Here is a 6,847-nt window from a genome sequence, read left to right on the forward strand (position 1 = left end):
GTGTATCTGTTGAGCCTTGCATGTTAACATTTCTTTATCTGAAAACATAAAAAATTGTTTTCCCATTCTTTATTCTACTCTCAGAGGTGAACAGACTAAAGATTTTAGCCTTGGTTCTAGAATCAGGAAATCCAGTGGTGAATGTGAAATGGTTTGTGGGAAAAGAAGAGAGGAGATGGAGGCCAAAAGACTGAAGATACTTTTGGTTTTTGCAGCTCTTTAATCGTGCTATTGGGGACGTAGGGGAACACGTAGGTGAGGTAGCCAGCTTAGTGCTTCTGGATCGATGAGGCTTCTGGATCAACTAATGAGTTGTTAATGGCCCAGGACATGACCCAGCCCGAGGAGGTGCTGGCAATTTAAGCTCAGAAATCTCTTCTCTCACTTTCAAGAGATCTCCAGTGCTCTAGGGGCACACTGACTCTGTAAATACCACAAGGTGTTTTTGGAAATCCCCATGTCAGTAGGCTTATTTATATTTGTTATTTCAAGACAGTTGTTTACTTAGAACTTCTTTTACTCTCTTACAACTTGTTATCTTTACTTTTGATTATCACGGAGCAGTACAAAACTCCACATTATGTTTGAACTAATTCTTTTTTCCCCTCAGGAAGTTGACTTGTTTAATGGTAGTTCTTGGGTCACTAGGTACACAATCTATGGCCAAGCAATGCAATAAGACCTTGGGAACTTGTCTGACATGATGGTTCTGGATTGTGGTGCCTCAACTTTATCTACCATCGCCAGAGTCAACTAGTGGGGCAGTCCAATAGGAAAATAAGGCCCCTGGCTGTTTCTTTGATCTGTCTCATATCCTACTAACCCTTGGGAATATTCTTTAACCTTTCCAGCCCATGGTATGCTATCATCTTCTTGAATCTGAAGATTCTCCTTGTAGGAAATGAAAAGATGGGAATAGTTTTATCCCAAAAGAAGATGAGAGATGACAATATTTTAAGATTCAATTGCTCTAATTCTACTTGGGGTCCTGGGCTATTTTGGGTGCTGTTATGAGTTCGTTCTGCATGTCCTCCCAAAGCCTCATGCAGTCATGGGGTGGGCTTCTAGAGTTTATGATTGATTCATGGGTGTGAGTGCTACACTTGCCCTGGGGTGGATAGTTTGCATACAATGCAAGGGAAAGAAAGAGGCTGCTTACCACCGCTTCCTTTTTGCTCTTGCTGCTTTTGCTGTTTTCTGCCACCATGAACTGATGCCCTGTGCCATGTGCCACTCTGCCTTGGAGCCAGCCAAGTGTGGACTGAAACCTCCACAAACTGTGGACTAAATAAATCCTTCCTTCCTTTATTCTGGGTGTCAGGTATTTTGTCTCAGCAGTGAGAGAAAAGTAACCAAGACAGGTGCATTTCTCAAGTTGAAGGTAGCATGGACAGCCTTCTGGAGACTGCACTTTCATCTTCAGCGCTGCACTGGAAAGTGGAAAAGTTATGTGGTGGGGCCTTCCCAGGAGTCTTCCAGTTTAGGAAGCCTGGTTTTGGCTGTAGCTGTGATTCCCCGTGAAATTAGCATTTTCTCCTTAATTGACTTTTTGTTTTAAAAGAAAGGGCCGTTTATTAAAATAGATAACATAGCAGCTAAATATAGGGTATTGGAACATGCTTTCTTCTGGGGGTAAATCTGTGACTATCAAAGAAGCAATAAAGTGTTGTGTTGAAGAAGTGCCTTTTGGATTTGAATCCCAGGTCCACCTCTCAGTATTTGTGAGTCCCTAGGTCAGTTAGGCATCATCCAGGTGCTTACTTTTCCTTTCTGTAAAACAGGTTGGAAGTGAGGTTGGTTAAGATATGTCTACTAAAAGGGTATTGTGGAACCATCTATGAAAAAAGAATCTCCTAGTAAGCCTCAGTGCATGTTAACTGGTGTGAATGCAGACTAGGTGGGCACTGAAAGCCTGTAAAGGAGCCTTCTCAGCATTCCTGTTGCTGTTAATGATCTACCTTTACCCATTTAGAGGTCAGCCACAAGAAGACAACCTACTCTGTTCTGGTAGCTATCCCTGTGGCCAGGAAATCAGGCTGCACCCTTTCTTTGTTTGACCCGTGTAATGACATGCAAGAGACCAGTCTAGTGCATGCATCCCTGAAATACTAATTCCCATGATCACTTTCTCTAGAGAGGAGAATTTCTAGCACATGTACTGCTGAAGCGAGCACTAGATGGGAGAATTTTTTAGTGGCTGTGCTAACAGTTGCTTTTCTCATTTCTGGTCAGTCCAGTATTTTAATAACAAAGCTTACATCTTGTTGTTAAACATTTCAGCATAGTCCTTAATCATAGGTTTGGGCCAGAAATAAAAAAAGAAAAGTCAAGTCAAATACCTGACATCATAATAATTTATAATTGTTTTTATTATGATGGTTTTTTAATAATGCAAATAATCTCTTTTATGGAATCACTTTGAACATGGTCAAGGATAGAATTCTTTCCCATCCTCTCCTAAAAGACATGTGTAATAGTAATCTAAAAAAACAGAATATGAATACATATTTATAATATACATAAAAAACTACACATTAATTTTAATGAAGCATCAACAAAAAACATGAGTTGCAGCAAATGCTTTATATCAATATAAGCAAAGGGAAAGTATATTTAGGTGGTGTAGAAAAGGAGAGCAATAGAGCTGGGTGTGGTGGCACACTCCTGTAATCCAAGCACTTGAAAGGCTGAGGCAGGAGGATCACCCTGAGACCATGTCTTTAAAGAAATAAAAACGCAAAAGAAGGAGAGCAATAGAACCTATCTAAGAGATCTAGGTGAGAGTGTGTGGGTGAGACTGGACTTTGGAGCTGTCAGGAACAACAGAGGCTGCTTAAAAGAAAAAAGAAGGGAGAGAATATGCCAAGAAAATGGCCTGGACTAAAGATTAAGAGATATTCTAGTTCTTTGCACTTGACACAGGCTGACTTGAGCTGACTGTCCCCAAAGTTTAACTGCCTGGATATTTCTGGCTTGGATCTCATACTTATGTCTGCCATGGAGGAGAATTACTAGAATTGGTATTGGTCTAGATAAAAGGTTGTGTTTATAGGACTATCTTAGGAGATCCCAATGGATCTGAATATGATAACAAAGTGAGAAAGAGATAAATGGAACTACCTCTCTTGTGGAAGTCACACCTTTGACAAATTGCTTACCCACTTGAGCTTCAGTTTCTCACTTGCAAGCTGAGAATAACAGTAACACCTACTTACTAAGATTGTTGAAAGGATGGCTGTAGGGCCAATAGTTCAGCATCTGATACATAGAAAGGGTTCAATAAGTATGCACTAATCATCAATCATCAGTCATCATCCTCATCACAGAATGACAGAACTGTTCATAACTGTATCCACAACGCATTATATATAACTTAACTTCAGTCTCTTCTAGCTAGAATCCTTGACCTTCCCACTTGGTACTTTGCCATTCCTAGACTCTGCCAAGCGGGAACACTGCTGGTGATGACCACTTCTACCTGACCCCTTTCAAAATACTTTACCTTTCAAAACCAATGAGTTAGGTTTTGGAATTAAAATATTGTCATATTTGGAATTAAAATATTGTCACATAAATTATGAAAAAATCCAGGCACTGAGTGTTGGTCAAAAATGGACCTGGGTGTCAGCTCTAGCCAAATGAACCATCTTTTACCCTAGAAAGGTTGATTAGTTGATGAGATATACATCATCTTGGTTTCAAGTGCTAGAGGCCATTAAAAGGCATCCTGAAGTTAAAGATATCGCTATTTTAATGATCACTGCTGAAGAGTATTAAAAAAAAGTGTGCTTTCAGACTTTAAGACTTATTGCTTGTATTTTCACAGCTTTCTTAAAGTAAAAAGGGGTGTTGTGGAAAATGATAAAATTTATCATTTATAGCGAAATATTAATGTAGCAGCAGGAGATTCGATGAGGCCATCTATCTATGAGCATTCAGACTTCAAAGGAAGCATAAACACGAAATTAATGGTTTGTCTAGTGTAAGAGACAAATAAATGCAAATGTGGGCTCATTAATATCAAGTGGATGACTTCTTGGTTTATGGGGTTTGGATTGATTTTGTCAAAGGCCAATAGATTTATTTTTAAAAGTCTTTGAAATTTAGCATCCATACACCCATTATTGAGAGAAATAAAACTCACAGCACTCCCCCGACAGCCTCTCATCCTCCTCCTCCTTCCCCTTTCCTAGATGTTGCTTTACTGAGATAAAGTTCTCACATTAGGACTTACTTTCACACTGAAATATGTCCCTTGTAGGAACTGCTATAAACGTCAGCATTTTCCACAGCATTAGTTTATGGGCAGAGTGAATTTTAATGGCATCATAATCTCATGGCAATCAATTGCAGTGCTTGGGGAAAAAAAAAGCTATGGGGGTGTCCATTAAATGAGCTTTGCATCACTTTTAATGCTCCGAAATCTTGAAGTCTCTCCCTGTCTTCCCTATTTGTTTATAGATAAAATAGTTTTTTTCTTCCCCCACCCCACTTTAGCCTGAGGTAGCATTAAACACGCTTATTTACCATTTAATTTTCTGACAAGGAGGAAAAAATACCCTTTCTTTTCACTTGAACAAGGGCAAGAGTCCATTGGTTCTGATACTACGTGGAAACCAAGGCAGACATTTTGGTTGGTTTTTAGCTCTTTCTGGATTAGTGGGTGCCTGCACCATGAAATGTTGCTGTTGTGTTTGTGGACGGGGTAGTTGGGCTACTATAAGGGAAACAAAACACAGCAGCTCCTAGTCTTTCCAACCTAGTGTTCTATGATGTCTTTATCCATCACTACCTCCATTTCCCATGTGGTCTTCCCACCTGTTTCTACAGATCACATACATGAATGCTGAGCATGTACAGTACACGGGTTATTATAAGAACTTTTCATCTTCAGTCTCTCTTTTTGCTCAGTTTCTCACCTGTAAGAGATAACAGATTATATATCTAATTTCCTTTCCTGAATTTTTTAGGTTAACTGTATTTGTAATTTTTTAACCATTTTGTTACACTTTCATACTTCAAAAATCTCTGACCTTTCTTTAGGTTTCCTGTGCACAACAAACTAATTTGGGAAAAGAAAGAGTTCAGGGCTTGGTTCTGTAGTTGGTTCCTGTCTTAGTTACTTTTCTCATTGCTGAGACAAAATGCCCAACATCCAAAGTTAAAGGAAGAAAGGTTTATTTAGCTTAGTAGAGTTGGCCAGCTCCAAGGCAGAGTGGCATGATAGAGGAGAAACAGTTCATGACAAAGCAGGGCAACTAAAAGGCAGCAAGTACTGACAAGACATGACAACAACAGCCCTTCTGTCTCTTATATTCTTATCCAGCATTGCACATCCTTAATCCTAGCATTCCACTGTGAATCAGTCCCTGAATCACATGCTTGATCCCAGCATTACACAGAAAAGATCTAGTCACCTCTGAAAAGCCCCACCTATGATCACATGATGCATTGGGGGAACATTCAGACACAAACCTTAACAGTTCTCTATGGAACTGAAAGTGAAGGAAACAATATTATTGGCTGAGAGTGCAATTGTAAAGCTAATATAGGATGAACAAGAACAATGGTATGTGAGATAACCATAAAGATCAGTTGGCTCTGAAGCAAGCAGAGGTAACTACGACTTGATTTAATGGACTAATGATGGACAACTGTGTGAATTAGGTGGTTAGCTACAAAAACAAGGAGGAAGAAATGTCATAGAAATAAATGTTTGTGTTTTCCTGCCAGTCCCATTCTTTGGAAAAGAATCATAGATGAAGGATGGCAGAGACAGTTCCTACTGTGAAATATCTGAGATGCATTATGTACATGTATCAACTCCTTATAAGGGATATGATCATTATGTACTATGCACATGTACTAAAACATAATAAAAATTGGACAACAACAACTATGTACTTGCTAATGCCACCTGGAATCCAGACACTGGAAGGTAGCTATTTGGGGAAGAGGAGAAGAAGGAAGATGGATCTTCAGGACCCAGGAGAGATCTGAAGGGAAAATTGGAGGCCACAGAGGAAGCAAAAAGACAGAGCTCAACACAGAACAAGGAAAGGGCAGTCTGCACTTTCTCCCCAGCTCCTGGTTTGTGCTGTGACAGGGAAGAACCAAAACTCATATGTGGGAGGAAATTGTAAAGATCAGAGGAGAAATTAAGGCAAAATTGAGACTAAGAAAACTATACAAAGAATCAATGAATCAAAGAGTTGGTTATTTGAAAGATTCAATAAAGTAGACAAACCCTTAGCCTTTCTTATCAAAAAAAGGAATGAAAAGACCCAAAGCCACGCAATCAGGAAGGAAAAGAGCAAAATTACAATGGAACCTATAAAAATCCAGAAGATCATCAGTACCTACTTTGAAAAACTGTACTCCAATAAGATGGAAAACTCAGAAGAAATGGACAGATTCCTGGATACATATGAATTAGCAAAGCTGAATCAAGAGGTTATAAAAATTCTACATAAATCAATATCAGTGAATGAAATTGAAGAAGTAATAAAAAACTACAAACAAAGAAAAACTCAGATCCTGATGGATTCACTGATGAATTCTACAACACCTTTAGAGATGATCTAGTGGTGCCACTACTCAAACTCTTTAATGAAACTGAAAAGGAAGCAATCTTTCCAAATTTATTCCTGGAAGCAAAATTATGCTGATTTCCAAACCAGAGAAAGATCCAACCAAAAAAAAAAAAAAAAAGGAACTACAGGCCAATCTCTTTAATAAACATAAATGCAAAAATCCTCAGTAATTAACTGGCAAAGAGAATGCAGCAAATCATCAAGGGGATTATACACCATGACCAAGTAGGATTCATCCCAGGGATGCAGGGATG

The sequence above is a fragment of the Chinchilla lanigera genome, unplaced genomic scaffold, assembly GCF_000276665.1.
Source record: "Chinchilla lanigera isolate Chin_1 unplaced genomic scaffold, ChiLan1.0 scaffold00100, whole genome shotgun sequence".
In the NCBI taxonomy this organism is placed as follows: Eukaryota; Metazoa; Chordata; class Mammalia; order Rodentia; family Chinchillidae; genus Chinchilla; species Chinchilla lanigera.